Genomic DNA, 7,672 nt, shown 5'->3' on the forward strand with positions numbered 1-7,672 from the left:
GTAACTTGCAGGTAAGGTAAGGGAGGCCTAGCAGAAGAAAGACCTTGAGCTAGCTGAGAAGATCAAGCTTGCTGACGAGAAGTTAGCTTCAGTCACCAAGCTCGAACAAGACAATACCAATCTGAAAGATGCTCTTGGGATTGCCAACAAGGAGGTCAGTCGACTGAAAACTGATAAAGCTGCCCTGACCGACCAAGTCAGCAAATTGACTGAGAAGAAAACTGAACTGGAGGCCTTCCTGAGTGGCCTTGCCAAGAAGCTGTTTCTTATGCTTGAAGGTAAACCTCTATGTTTGGCAAACATTTCCAATTGTGGCTTTTTGCATTCGACTATCCCCTTGACTTAGTGATCACCCTTGCAGAATTTTGTCAAAACTTTGAAGAAGAAACTAGCCGGCTGGAGCCAAACCTCGACCCCGTCAATTCTCCGGTGAACGATGAAGTTGCCATGGAAGTTTTCCGACTGGAGTCCCGTGTTGCAGCTGTCGTGGACTATCTCGCAAGGCTGAAGGCCGCCACATCGCGCATCGACTCGACACTCTGGCCTGAGGAGACACTTCAGAATGACCTTGAGTCGCTGATGGCCCGCTTGAACACGATCCCTGGTCGAGTGCAAGAGGGGAAGAAGTCCTCGGCTCGGTGTGGTGCAGATGTCGCTCTGTGTCTGGCCCGAGTCCACTGCAAAGATGCGCGAGAGGAGAAGCTGGCGGCCCTTCGAGTGGCCAATACCAAGAAGCACGACTTCAGGTCCTTTATGGAAACTTTCCTTGCAGCTGCCACTCGGATCGCCGACGGAATTGACCTTGATGAATTTGTTGCACCTTCCAGCCCTCCACAGGAGGGGTAAAAAACTTCTTCTGGCTCGACGCTTTAAATTTGCCTCGGTATGCCGAGTGGAATTGTAACCGACAAACCTTAACGGGCTTGACGCCTGAGCACTTTCGGTTCCTTTAGATGTCGATTCAAACTTGAATTTGGTGCTTGAATACGAAATGTCTTTTGCAGGTTCAAAGCAAGGCGCCTTTATTGCAATCGACTTATTCTTCAGTCCACTTAGGCGAGTACTGGGCCGCAGCTAAGCCTCCGAGTTTTTATAACTTAGGCGAGCGCTTGGACTGCAGCTAAGCCTCCGAGTGAGAGGGTTTCTCTTCACTCGGTAGGATTTTTATAACTTAGGCGAGTGCTTGGACTGCAGCTAAGCCTCCGAGTGAGAGGGTTGCTCTTCACTCGGTAGGATTTTTATAACTTAGGCGAGTGCTTGGACTGCAGCTAAGCCCCCGAGTGAGAGGGTTGCTCTTCACTCGGTAGGATTTTTATAACTTAGGCGAGTGCTTGGACTGCAGCTAAGCCCCCGAGTGAGAGGGTTGCTCTTCACTCGGTAGGATTTTTATAACTTAGGCGAGTGCTTGGACTGCAGCTAAGCCCCCGAGTGGAAGGCTGGCTTACCACTCGGTAGGATTTTGATAAACTTAGGCGAAACGGATTTGCGGCTAAGCCTCCGAGTGGGAGTCTGGCTCACCACTCGGTAGGATTTTTACAAACTTAGGCGAAACAGATTCGCAGCTAAGTCACCCACTGAGGGGGAATTTTATGTGGACAAAAATAAAAAGTGACAGAAATTATGGAGGGACTATGACACTATTATTTTGAGGTCCATGAACTACAAAAGTATTTTATTGCAACTCATCCGAGTGATAAAACTTAAGTGTAGAATGGGCGGAGTAGCTCCGCGTTCCAAGCTTGGGGCTCGTCGATATTATGCTCGACGTTGTAAAGACGGTACGCCCCGTTGTGGAGGACCTTGGTGACGATGAAGGGGCCTTCCCAAGAAGGAGCAAGCTTGTGTGGTTTGTGCTGATCCACTCGGAGAACCAAATCCCCTTCCTGGAAGGCTCGACCTCTCACATTTCTGGCGTGGAAACGGCGCAAATCTTGTTGGTAGATGGTCGACCGAATCAGAGCCATCTCCCTTTCTTCCTCTAAAAGGTCGACTACGTCCTGCCGCGCTTGTTCAGCTTCTGCTTCGTTGTAGATTTCAACTCGGGGAGCATTATGGAGAAGATCACTCGGCAAGACTGCTTCAGCTCCGTAGACCAAGAAGAATGGAGTTCTTCCGGTCGACCGATTAGGTGTGGTCCGCAGTCCCCAGAGTACAGAGGGAAGTTCGTCGACCCAAGCTCCAGCCGCGTGTTTGAGATCACGCATCAGTCGAGGCTTCAATCCCTTAAGAATCAGTCCATTAGCTCGTTCTGCTTGTCCATTCGACTGCGGATGGGCGACTGAAGCGTAGTCGACCCGTGTGCCCTGGGAGTCGCAGAAAGCTCTGAATTCCTCTGAGTCAAAGTTCGACCCATTATCCGTAATGATGCTGTGCGGGACTCCATATCTGAATATTAGTTCCCTGATGAAGCTAACAACAGTACCGGTGTCAAGGCTCTTGATTGGTTTAGCCTCGATCCACTTGGTGAACTTGTCGACTGCCACCAGTACATGCGTGAAGCCACTTCGTCCTGTTCTCAAAGGGCCGACCATGTCCAATCCCCATACTGCGAAAGGCCAGACGAGTGGGATGGTCTTCAGAGCCGACGCAGGCTTGTGTGACATATTCGAGTAGAATTGACATCCCTCGCACTTATCCACTATCTCTTTTGCCATCTCATTCGCCTTTGGCCAGTAAAATCTGGCTCGGTATGCTTTGGCCACGATGGTTCGAGAGGACGCATGATGACCACAGGTCCTCGAGTGAATATCATTGAGGATGAGTCGACCTTCTTCTGGTGTTATGCACTTCTGACTGACTCCAGTCGCGCTTTCTCTGTATAATTGTCCTTTGATTACGGTAAAGGCCTTAGATCGACGGACGATATGTCGAGCCTCTTCCTCATCCTCCGAAAGCTCTTTCCTCAAGATATATGCGACATACGGAATCGTCCAGTCGGGAACGACCACCAAAACCTCCATGATCAAGTCGACCACCGCTGGGACTTCAACTTCAGTCGGATCTATGGCACTCTTGGGTTGCGTAGTTTCTTCGGTGAAAGGATCTTCTTTGACTGACGGAGTGTGTATATGCTCCAAGAACACACCACTCGGAATGGCTTCTCTCTTGGAACCTATCTTTGCTAGATCATCAGCTGCTTGATTTTTCAGTCGGGGTATATGATGGAGCTCCAACCCCTCGAACTTCTTTTCCAGCTTCCTCACTGCACTGCAGTATCCAGTCATGGCTGGGCTTCTCACGTCCCACTCTTTCATCACCTGATTGACCACTAAATCCGAGTCGCCATAGACCATTAGGCGACGGACGCCGAGTGAAATGGCCATGCGCAACCCATATAAGAGGGCCTCATATTCTGCCTCATTGTTGGAGGAATCAAAGTGAATCTGGAGCACATATCTGAGCTTATCTCCTCTAGGGGAAACCAGGACAACCCCAGCACCGGAACCATTCAACATCTTAGAGCCATCAAAGAACATGGTCCAATGCTCCGAGTGAACTTCAGTCGGCTGCTGCTGTTCAATCCACTCGGCGAGGAAATCTGCTATTGCCTGGGACTTAATGGCTTTCTTTGCCTCAAACTTGATATCAAGGGGAAGAAGTTCAATCGCCCATTTGGCCACTCGACCAGTTGCATCTCTGTTGTGCAAAATCTCTGATAGTGGAGCGTCGCTGACGACTGTGATGGAATGGTCAAAGAAATAATGAGCAACCTTCTTTGTGGTCATGTATATTCGATACACAAGCTTCTGATAATGAGGATATCTCTGCTTGGATGGAGTCAAGACTTCAGACAAATAATACACTGGGCGCTGAACTTTGAGAGCTTTTCCTTCTTCTTCCCGCTCGACCGTTAGCACAGTACTGACGACTTGTCCTGTGGCTGTGATGTAGAGCAACAGAGGCTCTTTGCTGATTGGAGCAGCAAGCACCGGCTGGGTGGAGAGCAGAGCTTTTAGCTCGGCAAACGCTGCATCAGCTTCTGGAGTCCACTCGAACTTGTCTGCCTTCTTCATCAGTCGGTAAAGAGGCAATGCCTTTTCACCGAGTCGTGAGATGAATCGACTTAATGCGGCCAAGCATCCAGTAAGCTTCTGGACATCGTGCACTCGCACAGGGCGTTTCATTCGGAGAATAGTGCCAATCTTCTCTGGGTTAGCGTCGATTCCCCGTTCGGAAATGAGAAAACCGAGTAACTTGCCACCAGGAACTCCAAATGTGCACTTTGATGGATTGAGCTTGATATCATACCTTCTGAGGTTGGCAAATGTTTCGGCGAGATCAGCGAGCAGGTCGGAACCTTTTCGTGACTTGACAACGATATCATCCATATATGCTTCCACATTCCGACTGATTTGAGTGAGTAGACACTTCTGAATCATTCGCATAAATGTGGCTCCGGCATTCTTGAGGCCGAATGGCATGGTGATATAGCAGAAGCACCCGAATGGAGTGATGAAAGCTGTTTTTACCTCGTCGGGCCCATACAGACGGATCTGGTGGTACCCGGAGTAAGCATCTAAAAAAGATAACCTCTCGCATCCCGCGGTCGAGTCAACAATTTGATCTCTGCGAGGGAGAGGAAAATGATCTTTCGGGCAGGCCCGGTTGATGTGCTTGAAATCAATGCACATTCGGAGCGACTTGTCCTTCTTAGGGACCATGACGACATTAGCGAGCCACTCAGAGCGGTATATCTCTCGGATAAATCCTGCCGCCAACAGTCGAGCCACTTCTTCACCAATGGCCTTTCTCTTCTGGACGGCAGACCGCCGAAGATGCTCTTTGACTGGTTTTGCAGACGAGTCGACTCTTAGGCGATGCTCAGCCAGTCCCCTGGGAACACCTGGCATGTCAGCGGGCTTCCATGCAAAAATGTCCCAGTTCTCACGGAGGAACTGGATGAGCGCTTCTTCCTATTTTGGGTCGAGTGTTGTGGAGATGCGGGTCGGAGCTGCTTCGGGGTCGGTCGGATGAATGTGAACAGGCTTCGTCTCACCGGACGACTGGAAAGCAGACTCTGTGGCGGGCTTCTTTGATCGCAGCAAATCACTCGGATCTGCGTTTTGCTTGTACTCCTCGAACTCGACCGCTGTCACTTGGGAATCGGCAATCTTGGAGCCCTTCTGAAAGCACTCTTCTGCCTTTTTCCTATCACCGGTGACAGTGATCACTCCTTTGGGGCCAGGCATCTTCAATTTGAGGTACACGTAACATGGTCGAGCCATGAATCGTGCATAAGCTGGTCTCCCCAAAATGGCATGGTATGCACTCTGAAAATCCACGACCTCAAACGTCAACTTTTCTTTGCGAAAATGCTTCGAATCACCGAACACCACATCCAAAGCTATTTGGCCGAGTGACTCGGCTTTCTTCCCTGGTATAACTCCATGAAAGCTCATGTTACTAGTGCTCAGTCGGGACATCGGAATGCCCATACCTTTCAATGTGTCTGCATACAATAAGTTCAACCCACTTCCACCATCCATCAGCACCTTTGTCAGTCGAGTGCCTTCGACAACTGGATCGACCACCAAAGCTTGCCTCCCAGGGGTGGCAATATGAGTCGGGTGATCAGATTGGTCGAATGTGATGGGTGTTTGAGACCACTTCAGATAATTTGCTTTTGCTGGGGCAACCATGTTCACCTCTCGGTTAATCACTTTCAGTCGACTTCTGCTTTCCACATCTGCAAAGATCATCAGAGTGGAGTTGATATGCGGATATCCTTCCTCACTGTCCTCCTTGTCTTCAGCTTTGTCTGACTCCTTCTCCTTGTCCTTAGACTGTTTTCCCTGAAACTGCTGGATCAGGAGTCGACATTGGCGAGTGGTGTGCTTCGGGTAGATGATATTCCCTTCTTCGTCTTTCTTCGTATGGATGTGACATGGCATATCCATTACGTTGTTCCCTTCTTTATCCTTTACCTTCTTGGGGTTCCAGGATCCTTTTGGTTTCCCCTTAAACTTTCCTTGAGTCACGGCCAGAGCCTCTCCAGGAGCTGCCGGTTCAGCCTTCCGCTTCTGTTTCCGACTGGTGTTTCCTTTTTCCGACTGACTTGGCTTGTGCTTGCCGCTTCGGAGTCGGTCTTCTTCTTCACCGTTGGCGTATTTAGTAGCAATCTCCATCATCCGACTCAAGGTCATGTCACCGGTTCGACCAAACTTCAAACTCAGTTCTCTGTTCTTGACGCCGTCTTTGAAGGCGCAGACTGCCTGATGATCAGACACATTTTCCACAGTGTGGTGCAAAGTGATCCACCTCTGAATATACTCTCTGAGAGTCTCATTAGCCTTCTGCACGCAGACTTGCAACTCTGTTAATCCAGCTGGTCGCTTGCAAGTTCCTTCAAACGTTCTGACGAACACTCGGGACAGATCTTCCCAAGTGTAAATGCTGCTGGGAGGTAATTGAGTCAACCATGCCCTGGCAGAACCTTCCAGCATGAGGGGCAAATGCTTCATGGCCACCTCGTCGTTCCCACCGCCAATCTGAACTGCCACTCGGTAGTCTTCAAGCCAAGTTTCAGGCTTAGACTCACCAGTGAACTTGCTGACTCCTGTTGCCAACCTGAAATTGGGAGGGATAACTGCGGCTCTGATAGCTCTGCTGAAACATTCAGGACCAGAAACATGCACCCGACTGCTTGAGGGTACATCTCTGTCGAGTCCACCTCGATGAGCTCTGTTCCGGTCGACCAAACCTTGCACGATAATGGATCGCGCGTCGAAGCCTGGTTCTCTGGGGTCGACTGGAACCCTACGCCCTGTACTGTACTGACGCCTGTCATCTGGCTGCCGAGGAGCGTAAGACCCACCCCTCGGAGGGGAATAGGGCACTCGACGCCTATCATCTCGGTCGAGTCTGTCGCCATATTGATCTCGCCGATTCTCGCGCCCTTCGCGCCGCGGAGGCGATCTGGGGCTGTGAGCCGACTGAACCGTATTCACAGTGACGGATCGACTGTGAATTCTGTTGCACGACTGAGACACGGCTGAATTCTGATCTCCTGCTGCCCGGAGCAGATCCCTGATCTGCAGCAAACCTCTGCCAGCTTCCGACTGCGAAGGCTGGATGGACTCTGCTCTACGGGTCGCAGCTGCTAAATTCTGAATTGGGGTTCGATATACCTGAGTCGGCGGGAAGAGTTGACGTCGACTGGTGTCGGGAACTCGTTGCCGCGCGCGCTCGTCGAGTGCTCGCTGAAGGTTCTCCAGTCGAGTGCGCTCGGCCAAATTGGCCAGACGCGCCTCCTCCAAGGCAAGAGCCTCGGGGGTTTCTCCTGCGATGGGAATACGCAGGGGATCCTCGTTCCTGTGGCGAAGCTCCTCTCTTTGCAGAGAGTCGAGTGGCTCGGGCTGGTACTCTTCGTAGCCTCGTGCGGGATCGTCTCCGTCACCTGCTCCACCGTCATGGGCGAAGCTAGGGGGACCGCGGGGCCCGTCGACCATCAAGATTTCTGCCGCTGGATCACTGCTACCGCACTCGGATGCAGTCTCTACGGAGCCAGTCGACAGGTCGAACAAGCCGTAGAGATATTCGTCGGGCTCGATTGCCGCGACTTGGGTGGTGGCTGATTGGCGAGCCACCGCGTGCCTCACCCATCGCTGAAGCCTCGACCGGCCCGAGCGCTTGCGCTGCCGGGAGACCGGGAGGGTGGACGATGAAGGAGTCG

The sequence above is a fragment of the Triticum aestivum genome, chromosome 6B (genome assembly GCF_018294505.1).
Source record: "Triticum aestivum cultivar Chinese Spring chromosome 6B, IWGSC CS RefSeq v2.1, whole genome shotgun sequence".
Classification (NCBI taxonomy): Eukaryota; Viridiplantae; Streptophyta; class Magnoliopsida; order Poales; family Poaceae; genus Triticum; species Triticum aestivum.